Source organism: Schistocerca serialis, chromosome 2, assembly GCF_023864345.2.
Source record: "Schistocerca serialis cubense isolate TAMUIC-IGC-003099 chromosome 2, iqSchSeri2.2, whole genome shotgun sequence".
NCBI lineage: Eukaryota > Metazoa > Arthropoda > Insecta > Orthoptera > Acrididae > Schistocerca > Schistocerca serialis.
Genome location: NC_064639.1, coordinates 466623156 through 466635202, shown reverse-complemented (window position 1 = coordinate 466635202; position 12047 = coordinate 466623156).

Sequence of the window (12047 nt, the reverse complement as noted above, 5' to 3'; positions counted from 1 at the left end):
CATTTTGCACAATTATTCTATTAGCAACCGAAAGGTAGTGGCTTTTGAATGGGAACCGAAAACGTTTGATGACAAGGCGACAAGTCAACCGAATCGCCCACCGGAAACCGCGTCCAGTGTGTTGGTGACAGTACGTGTGTCATATGATAGGAATCTCCTACCGACGCACCTAAGTTGTACGCCTGGTAAGAGAGCGACATACGCCTCCTTTCCAGATTTAGGTGTTCGTTTGAATGTAAATGTGATCACTCCCAAGTAAATGATGAAAACATAATAGTTTTTCACATAATCTGTAACAAATGAACCCAACAGTTCTACAACCATGCAGTTTCTGTGCTCTGTCAAAACATATGTACAAAACGTTTTTGATGTTGCGTTTCCGTTTTGGGAGTTTTGACTCTTGAATTCCTCTGCTGTAACATAGTTCACATCCGTCTATTTGTTTTTTTTCTCATTTCTGTGACAGGTCTATGTGGTATCTCGCCTGCTCTCACTAATTATCACGTTGACTAGCGACGGTAACGTATTCTTACCATATGACTTATATTCTGTAACCAATGTATAGTATTTCAACTGCCAAGACTACAGAAAGAGAACAAACATTTCAATGACTAGACGGGCAGCTCAAAATTTTTGTGAAAAAAAGTGCCCTGAGAGAGTTTTGAGCGTGGCTCGTCCAGTTCACAGCCAAACACAGTGACCACCTAACCATGATGCCGCGGCTGAATATCTTCCCTCGATATTGCACTTGTTAAGCTTGGTCCGTTCATTGTTTCTATTTCGCTTTTTTTTTACAGTACACTACATGTTTCTTCTTTTTTCATGCTTGATCTGTGTTCGGTTTTTGACGGGCTATCCACTAGGCCTCTTAGCATAAAATCTGAGAGGGGTGCGATGGGGGAGTTTGCCTTCTCAGAAAGATTCACCGTTTTTGTGGTTCTTTGAAAGCATAGCTAACATATCGTAAATACAATTTTGGTCCTCCATTGGTTTTGCGTATTGCAAACACTTCGGCCCAAACAATAGTCGCCGGCCGTGATGGCCGCGCGGTTCTAGGCGCTACAGTCTGGAACCGAACGACCGCTACGTCGCAGGTTCGAATCCTGCCTCGGGCATAGATGTGTGTGATGTCCATAGGTTAGTTAGGTTTAATTAGTTCTAAGTTCTAGGCGACTGATGACCTCAGAAGTTAAGTCGCATAGTGCTCAAAGCCAAACAATAGTCGATACCCCGCAACCCTTAAAATTTCTAGAGACAGCCCTAACATAATATTACTGTACTGCTGCAGATTAAATTAATATTCTTCTTGTAGTACTGTACGCCATTTTTTATGTTTATGCTAAAGTAACTACAATTTTCCCTCTGTAAACACTCTGCGAACTCTATAAGTACTGGGTGTTTATAATTAACGTGCTCCTACTCACAGAGATCCATTGTGGGCTGTAATTAAATTGCTTACATTCGTTTCATATTTAACACACGTCTCGTTATAAATACGAGGGGCGTTTGAAAAGTTCGTGCAAAAATAAAAACTACTTACGTGTTTGGGCTAAACCTCTTTTTTATTTTTCGTCATAGTCTTCTTTTAGACTTATACAATTCGTCCAACGCTGTTCTAATTTGTTGATCCCTTCCGAATAATAGGAATTGTCCAAGTCTGCAAAATAGCTATTAGTTGCTGCAATCACCTCCTCGTTTGAATAAAATCTTTGTCCCGCCAACCATTTCTTCATATTGGGGAACAAATAGTAGTCCGAGGGAGCCAAGTCTGGAGAATAGGGCGTATGTGAAACGAGTTGGAATCCTATTTCCAATAATTTTGCGACCACAATTGCTGAGGTGTGTGCTGGTGCATTGTCGTGTTGGAAAAGGACTTTATTGCTGTCCAATAGCCGGCGTTTTTCTTGCAGCTCGGTTCTCAAACGGTCCAATAACGATGAATATTATACACTTGTAATAGTTTTACCCTTTTCCAGATAGTCGATGAGGATTACCCCTTGCGAATCCCAAAAGACAGTCGCCATAAACGTTTCGGCCGAGGACTGCTCTTCGCCTTTTTTGGTGCAGATTCTCCCTTGGTAACCCATTGTTTAGATTGTTGTTTGATCTCAGGAGTATAGTAATGTATCCATGTTTCATCCACAGTGAGGAAACGACGCTTAAAGTCCTGCGGATTCTTCCTGAACAGCTGCAAACCATCCTTGCAACACTTCACACGATTCCGTTTTTGGTCAAGCGTGAGCAATCACGGAACCCATCTTACGGATAGCTTTCTCATGTCCAAATGTTTATGCAAAATATGATGTACCCATTCATTCAAGATGCCCACAGCACTAGCAATCTGCCGGCCGGGGTGGCCGAGCGGTTCTAGGCCCTACAGTTTGGAACTGCGCGACCGCTACGGTCGCATGTTAGAATCCTGCCTCGGGCATGGATGTGTGTTCAAAATGGTACAAATGGCTCTGAGCACTATGGGACTTAACAGCTGTGGTCATCAGTCCCCTAGAACTTAGAACTACTTAAACCTAACTAACCTAAGGACATCACACACATCCATGCCCGAGGCAGGATTCGAACCTGCGACCGTAGCAGTCGCGCGGTACCGGACTGCGTGCCTAGAACCGCGAGACCACCGAGGCCGGCTCATGGATGTGTGTGATGTCCTTAGGTTAGTTAGGTTTAAGTAGTTCTAAGTTCTAGGGGACTGATGACCTTAGACGTTAAGTGCCATGTTGCTCAGAGCCAGCCACTAGCAATCTCATGCACCTTAACTCTTCTGTCATCCATCACCATATCATGGATTTTATCAATGATTTCTGGAGTAGTAACCTCCTCAGGGGGTCCAGAACGTTCAGCATCACTTGTGCCTATATAGCCACACCGAAAATTTTGAAGCCACTTACAAACTGTTCTAATCGAAGGTGCAGAGTCACCGTAATGTGTATCAAGCTGCTCTTTAGTCTCCTGAGGTGTTTTGCCTTTCATAAAGTAATGTTTAATCGCCACACGAAATTCTTTTTCGACCATTTTTTGACAGTCACTCGACTTCTTTGATTCACACGGACGCCAAATACAAACTAAAACACCAATATGGCTTAAACTCGGTGTATGTTCTTTCCAAAGATGGTACTAACTAAACATGACATCGATACGCGCCGTGGTGCAGACGACCAACGCGAGCGCCTTTGCTAACAGCACGACGTTGCCTGCAGCGCATCTCATGGGATGATGACCATATCGATTGGGCCCAAGACGACTGGAAAACCGTGAACTGGTCAGCTGAATCCCGATTTCAGTTGGTAACAAATGACTGTAGGGTTCGACTCTGACGCAGACTCCATGAAGCCATGGGCCCAAGCTGCCAACAAGGCACTATGCAAGTTGGTCGTGGCTCCATAATGGTGTGGGCTGTATTTACATGGAATGGACTTGGTTCTCCGGTCGAAATCAACCTATCATAGACTGGAAATTGTTGCGTTTGTCTATCTGAGGGCCATTTGCTGCCATTCATGGACTTCATGTTCCCAAACATCCATGGAATTTTTATGGACGACAGTGCAGCGTGTCACCGGCCACAATTGTTCGCGATTGGTTTGAAGAACGTTCTGGACAATTTGAGCGAATCATTTGGCCACCCAGATGGCCCGACATGAATCCCGTCGATAATTTTTGGGACATAATCAAGAGGTCAGTTCGTGCACAAAATCCTGCATCAGCAACACTTTTGCGATTGTAGATGGCTATAAAGGCAACGTGGCTCAGTATTTCTGCGGGAGACTTCCAGTGACTTGTTGAGTCCATGCTACGTCGAGTTGCTGCACTACGCCTGGCAAAACTGGGTCCGACACTATATTGGGAGAAATCCTATAACTTTTGTCACGTCAGTGTATGTCGTTCATCAACTGAAAGATATGCTTGTAGCAGTGCTGCTGATTTTAGGACTATGCTGCGCAAGACACTACACGAGGGAAAGGTAAAAAATTCTCAGCTTGACAGTGAAATAATAGGTAAAAAATGTGCTTAGTTTTGACACAGTCTTCTTTCAGATCAATTTTATGTGTGCCGAAGTGTTTGGGAAAGTAAATTCCATCCGTGAGGTACGATTCTGTAAAATACTCATACACTTGTCTTGCTACCATAACCGATTCATTAAACTGAAAATGTTTTCTGCCCGAATATTTCTGTAGAACAATTGGAAGCCAAAGGATGCCAAATCCAATGGATAGGATAGATGTTCCTTTGGTTCGTAACTCAGATCGCTCTGCTTTGTCACTGCGGTAGTAACTTTTTGAGTAAGTTCATTATTCTGCTGAAAGATGAGTTTTTTTCTTTTATAATTGAGTTTTCTTTTCAGATATTAATTCATACCGTTGGTGCAAAGCTCTCACGTAATGCCCACAGTTGAGGTTTACTTTTTGCAGGCTAATCAATAATAATAACAACTATGATCCCTTTTGCGGTGGAAAAGTCGCCACATCTTTTCGGTAGATGAAACTGATTTTTTTCATAGATGTCATCTTTGTTGTTTCGCAAATACCTCCAAGTGATGAAGTTGTATCTTATCCATATAGACGCACAAAACTATTAAAAAATGACGAATAATTCGTTTTCGCACTGGCTTTAGGGCACTATACAAGAAAGGTTGCACTCATTTTGAGGAAAATTTCTTCATAGTTAATGCTTGACGTAAAAGGTATCGTACTCTTTCACCAGCTTCCAATGAATTTCCGTTGGCGATAAACCATCTGCAACAACAATTTTTTATGATAATGTATTCCACATTATTGTCTGAACGACTGTTTTAAAAATTTATAAGGAAAGTATTCCGCTGATGAATCTGATACTTAACTTACATTGTTTCTCAGTATTTGCTAACTTAGTAACGACATTACATTGATATAAACGCCATCTCTGTACTAGGCTAGGAACTTTCATACCTGTCCTTGTTCAGGGCATGACGGAGGGTTTCCTGAGCCAATATCAGCCACTCCCTCTTCTATTCATTTCAAGTATGGAGAGAACTCAGTCTCTTATCTTGTTCTCTTCTTCCTTTCCCTGCATATACAGTAATGGCAGCGCGACGGTTGTACATCCTTACTCAACACCAGTTCTACAAATTTACATAATTGTTTCACAAGGACGATATCGACTTTCTTCCAATGATTCCCATTTAAGCTTCCGGAGCGCTTTTGTTACTCTTGTATATGGACTCTATCGATTATCATGATTTTAGTGTCGCGCCTTTGGATTAACTGTGTGTTCTGTCCTCCTTGGTAATGATCCCGAAAGCTGGGGCGGTGCTCTACATAGTCTTATAGCCGTGGCAAGTGAAAAACTGGTGGAACGTTACACGAATGCCACTACACCAAAACTGACAAATGCGATAAGCAGAATGACTAACAAAGAAGCCGACAGTACACAGACGTATCGCAAGATACTTATCGAGTCCCGATAATCTAATATAGAAACTTACCTTCTTGCAATTGTCGTCTCATGTTTCACTTTCTGATAACACGCTGCAAAGAAGGTGAGTGGCGATAGCTCCAGTGTATATTTTGAAGAGTTAGTTTCTTTCATAATTTCCTTTTCCCCCTGTTGGCTGTTCAAAACAGGTAGCACGGTTGTATAGTTTATCAAAGCAATGCAAATTTTGTTGGGAAAAATTCAGAATTTCAGCACATGGATAACTGATCAAATACCGAACCGTTTTTATCTAACGTTCTCCTTGTAACACCAGAGGTTTCGACGCCAAATGACACACATGCTTGTAGCAAAGTAATGCCAAGCATTTCAATAGGAATAACTTTGGAGACTTCGACTTGAAGTTGTTCTTCTATTCTTTAAGTGGCAACACTTAATTGTTTTGACCAAATACAATTACGTTTGTTTGATAAGACACTAGAGTCGATACGGACATACTTTCCTTCTTGGAGCCAGCGCTTTCAACCAGACATTACTGATTTTTGCATTCATTCCTCGAGTGCCTCAAGTCTGTTGTAAGAAGTTTTTCTTACTTCTGTTGTCTTCACTCTGTTTCAGTGGCCTACACACTGGACTTGTATTCCAGCGTAGTTCATATTCCAGTCCGCCATGCTTATTTAGCCTCAAATCACTCCGAAGAATAGCGTCACTCTACAGCGATATCCAGGTCTGCAAATACTTCCTTTCTCTTGGCAGCACACTTTTACTCGTCTGAGTTTAAACACTTCCACTGGCCATCAAACTCCCCAGACATGATCATTGTTGAGCAGTGATGAAGTGGGGATTTTCCCGTACGAAAATTTCACGAGTTTACCGTGAATATCAGGAATCCGGTAAAACATCATTTCTCTTACGGCGCTGCGGCCGGAGGCTGGAAAGGAAAGGAAAGGCCTGTGATGCTATCTGCTGAAGTGACCGGACTGACCATGTTTGTGGCTAGTTGAAACTTGCAGTGCGTCCTCGGCAAAACCCTCCTGATAAACTGGATTGCGGCAGGAGGGCCACCGTCAATGGCCGGGGCAGGCTTGAGAAGTGTCGTCTCGAACATCGTGTGCACAGCATGCCAAGGCAGATCCGAGTGTGACTCATCGCACATTGTGGACTGTTCAAGCTGGTGGAGGCTCTGTAACGGTGTGGGACGTGCGCAGTTGCAGTGATATGGGGCCCCTGATACTTCTAGATACGACTCTGATATGTGACACGTACATAAGCATCCTGTCTGATCACCTGCATCCATTCATGTCCATTGTGCATTCCGACGGACTTAAGCAATTCGAGCAGGACAATGCGACACCCCAAACGTCCAGAATTGCTACAGAGTGGCTGTGGTTCCAGTGACACTCTTCAGTGTATAAGCGACTACAATTAGGCAAGGCTCTGAGCACTACGGGACTTAACATCTGTGGTCATCAGTCCCCTAGAACTTAGAACTACTTAAACCTAACTAACCTAAGGACATCACACACATCCATGCCCGAGGCAGGATTCGAACCTGCGACCGTAGCAGTCGCGCGGTTCCGGACTGCGCGCCTAGAACCGCTAGACCACCGCGGCCGGCAATTAGGCAAGGAATTAGGGTGGCATTCGTGTCTTCCGGAGTGCGCACGGTAAATGCGGACACGTGAACTGTGGCTGTTATTGTTTTCTTGGCTGCCTAGGAGCAGACACCGGCAGACATCCATCGGGGGTTGAAGAATGCGTATGGGGCAGCATGTCTGTCAAACACCACCGTTGCGGACAAGGAGATCTGCGTTTTCATTGTGACGCATGTCTGTACATCGCAAATGTCGTAACACAGAAGTTACATCAAGTGAAGAGGGAGACAGTCGACGAGGTGCCCTATAGTCCTGATCTCTGCCGATGCGTTTACCACGTCTTCGATCCCTTAAAAAAACGGCCTAGCAAAGTCGACGAGAATGCGCAGCTGGCAGTTAAGGACGTCTTCACGCAGCAGAACGCGGTGTCGTACAAACAGCTATCTTCAAACTGGTGAATCGGTGGGATGACTGCCTCAATGCTCACGGCGATTTTGCCCGATAGCCATCCCGATTCTGTACTGTACGGCCATCGGAAGGAAGCTCTTTGTTCGCACCTTATATGCTTCTGTGGTCGAAACAGTGTTGAGAAGGAAGTTTCCGAGAAACAGAAAAAATTGCGAGCCATGAGGTTCATTCAAAGCTACTATACACTTCCACGTGAGAATTCATCCACGGTGCAGCAGGAGTTGTCAAGACGAAAGAAAAGGTTTCCAACCGCTTCTAAACGATTACTGCAGTTTACTATTTTTTTTCTTGGGAAGAGTTTTGTAAATGAGTGCTTCTCTCATTTGTCAGAGGATTTAAATCTAGCAGAAAACAACAGAGATCAATTGTCCTTCTAGTAGGTTTTGGATACTAGTTATTTTCAAATTTTGATTATGTTGTGTGGCGTCGTTAGTATACGTATTTGTTTAAACGATACCTACTTGATATACGCATCTCGATCCCAGAAACAACACCAGTTAATTTATTTTGGGATCCTTTTAAGCCACAATAAGTCACCCACTGTCTTACGCAGCTGAAGAACAGTGAAAGAACTTGCGACATTCCTTAATTTTCGAGCACTTTTAATTGGCAATCTCTATGGTGATGTATTTGATGACAGGAATACCTGGAACTATGCTCCTTAGAATATTTATAAAGTATTTATTCCCATTAATTTCTCATTGAAATCTACGAATGGCAAGTCGTCGTCAACGCAAAGATTGGTGTTATTACCACAATGCTTTTTTTCCACCGATGTGAATATCAGTTCATTCAACTATTTACCTATAGTAGAACGAGCACTGAGGACCGCAGCGTAGTTTGACATCTATCAAATACATAAATCAATGGCCAGCCGTGGTGGCCGAGCGGTTCTAGGCGCTACAGTCTGGAACTGCGCGACCGCTACGGTCGCAGGTTCGAATCTTGCCTCGGGCTTGGATGTATGTGATGTCCTTAGGTTAGTTAGGTTTAAGTAGTTCTAAGTTCCAGGGGACTGATGACCTTAGAGCCGGCCGAAGTGGCCGAGTGGTTCTAGGCGCTACAGTCTGGAACCGCGCGACCGCTACGGTCGCAGGTTCGAATCCTGCCTCGGGCATGGATTTGTGTGATGTCCTTAGGTTAGTTAGGTTTAAGTAGTTCTAAGTTCTAGGGGACTGATGACCACAGCAGTTAAGTCCCATAGTGCTCAGAGCCCTTTGAACCATTTTGATGACCTCAGAAGTTAAGTCCCGTCGTGCTCAGAGCCATTTGAACCATAAATCAATGTTAGCATATATGCCAAAGCGGAAAACATATGTTCTTCTCGGGCACTGAACAGTGATCTTTAGATTAGACGTTAGGTCATTCCTGAACAGCAACTACAGGAGAAAACAATTTATGATCGAATCTAGTTGAAAACCCTCTGCGATTTTTTATCTTTGTCGTCGATAACCATCCTGTCGAAATATCGGCGATTGTCGACGATGTCACCATGCTGCATCCCCGTAAGTTATTGTACACGCCGAGAGGTTTTACTTACGTTCTATATATATTCTGCCTTTCTAGCTCTAAAATATCTCTGCAACAACTGTACTCAAATATTCATATTTAGCTCTAACTTCTCACAAACTGTATCGTGTCGTTCTGTTGCTATCCAAAATAGTTCGCTCTCATCATCTTTACGTCTCTGTCAATAATTTTGTTAGACTAGGCGCCTAAAAATTTAATTTCTATCCCTCGCATCTCAGGCGTGATGCGTTTACAACACTGAGTCTCTCCAGAAATAATTCCTAACACAAGCTTACGACTGCTTGTTTGCAGTACTTCACACGTTTTATATTTTTTTCATTCATCTGGAAAGCTGTTTCTGCTCCAAACGAGGAACCAGTACTCCAGACTTGTTTGTGGCAAGGTTTTGTATGGGATTTATGTATAACACAGTACTGCATTTTGCCTGAACATTTTCAAATAATTCTTCCAGTCACCTTGTGTGATTCAGATTTTACTCGTGGCCTTTTTAAAAAAACTTTAGATCGGTTCGCCCGCATCTCGTGGTCGTGCGGTAGCGTTCTCGCTTCCCACGCCCGGGTTCCCGGGTTCGATTCCCGGCGGGGTCAGGGATTTTCTCTGCCTCGTGATGGCTGGGTGTTGTGTGATGTCCTTAGGTTAGTTAGGTTTAAGTAGTTCTAAGTTCTAGGGGACTGATGACCATAGATGTTAAGTCCCATAGTGCTCAGAGCCATTTTTTTTTTTTAGATCGGTCGGCACAACTGTAGAACTGCAAGAGTCCATGATTGTTAAGTTGTTGTTGGATGTCTCGCATTTACTACTACTCTTTGTCCACATTTACTACTACTCTTTGTCCACATGAGAACATAGAAATATAAATATTCTCTGTATTGGAACAGAACAGTAAAGTAAAATCAGACGCACCGCGACGGCACGTGGAGCTGTTTTAGCAGCGACAAAAATGTCGCCACGCTGTGTTTACCTCTGTGCGTGAGCTCGTGCAGTCAGTAAACAAGGTCGCTTCGGATTGGTATGCTTGGTACCCGGCGCGTAGGATACGCCCGAGCTGTGACCTTGAGGTGCGAATTTTTAGCGTTGTTTCAGATACCCCACTACGATACTCCACGTGCAGTACGGTTCGTCGCCGTGGACCATAAAAATATTTTCAACGACAGCACGTTAGCAGCTCTCTTAGTTCCGATAAAACACAGAGCATTTTTATCCGTTTATAACTGCAAAACGCCATTCTCTCGCTGTTTTGAAGTTATGAAGTGGGTATTTATATACTTGCTGCGGAAAATGACCACAGGAACGAAAAGCCAATTCAGTTCTGTAACTCAAGAGCGGCTGGACCGATTTGGCTGAAAATTGGTGGAGAGGTAGCTTAGAACCAGGCGACGGACATAGGATACTCTTTATCCAGTTCGACCGCTATAAAACGTGGTATAACAAAAACGCATCTGGCATTGAATAACAAAACGCAAATGTCAGCTAAACGTCACTATAAAACGTGGTATAACAAAAAAGCATCTGACATGGAATAACAAAACGCAAATGACAGCTAAACGTCTCATTGAATCTATGGCGCTGTGTGAAGAAACTTCAGCTGACAACAAACATGAGAGTTGCATTGTTTAATGATACATTTGCTGAAGATTTCTCTGAGCAATTGTTGACTATCGGTAATGATCGAGTACCCGTCGAAGAATCGAGCGGATTGCTTTCATTTCCTCATAATTTCTGTAACTTTGTCTCATCGAAAGACGAACTTATCGACAAAGTATTCCCAAACATCAAATGATTCAAATGGCTCTGAGCTCTATGCGACTTAACTTCTGAGGTCATCAGTCGCCTAGAACTTAGAACTAATTAAACCTAACTAAAGGACATCACAAACATCCATGCCCGAGGCAGGATTCGAACCTGCAACCGTAGCGGTCGCTCGGCTCCAGACTGTAGCGCCTAGAACCGCAAAGCCACTCCGGCCGGCTCCCAGACATCATTACTAACTACAAAAGTAATAATGAATGGGTGAGTGAGCGAGCAATTTTAGCGGATAAGAATAAAGATGTACATGACCTAAACTACATGACTCAGAATGAGATCATTGGTAAAATGTATTCATTCAAATCTATTGACTGTGTAAGAAATGAATATGAAGCCACCAACTGTCCAATTGAATGTTTAAACTCCTTCGATGTGCCTGGCTTACCACCGCACAATTTACGCCTAAAAGTTGGGTCCGTAGTAATCATGCTTCGAAACATAAACCAACTAAAACTGTGCAACGGTACGCGTTTGGTGGTAAGTAAATTGATGAACAATGTTATTTACGCGACGATACTCAAAGGAAAGTTCGAAGGTGAGGAAGTTCTCATTCCGAGGATCCCGATGATCCCAACCGATATGCCGTTTGAGTTTAAAAGACTTCAATTTCCGATCCGCCTTGCATTCGCCATGACATTAACAAATCACAAGGCCAATCCTTGAAAGTTTGTGGTTTAAATCTGGAATATTCATGTTTTTCACATGGTCAATTAATGTGACATGTTCACAACATAGCGTTGTTTGTTCTTGCGCCTGATAATAAAACAAAAAATGTCGTGTATCACAAGGTACTTAATTGAGAAGTGGAAGCTATGCACCAAAAAACATAAAGAATAAATAATCATTAAAATACTTAATTTTTATTTCTACTTCCTAATAAAAAATTGAACTTAACATCCAAAATCTGATTATCTAGTGGCTTTAAGTCGGAACAGAGTTCGCGGGGCAAGTAGTATCATATAAATTAGCGAAGAATGTTCAAAATTTTCGGGTGTATATTCACGAAACTTTGAACTGAAAGGAACGTATATTGGCGTGCAAAACTCAAGGATGAAAGTAGCTTTCGTATGATGTCTCACTGCCAAGTAACATAGCTCTATGAAACTTAAACCATACGAAGAAATAAACTGCAGCAGTGTAGTGTAAAAGGTAACTGAACGAAGTACCCAATACGACGAACAGAAATGACAAGACAGTAAATGTGCAAAGACAGTAACTAAACTGAAG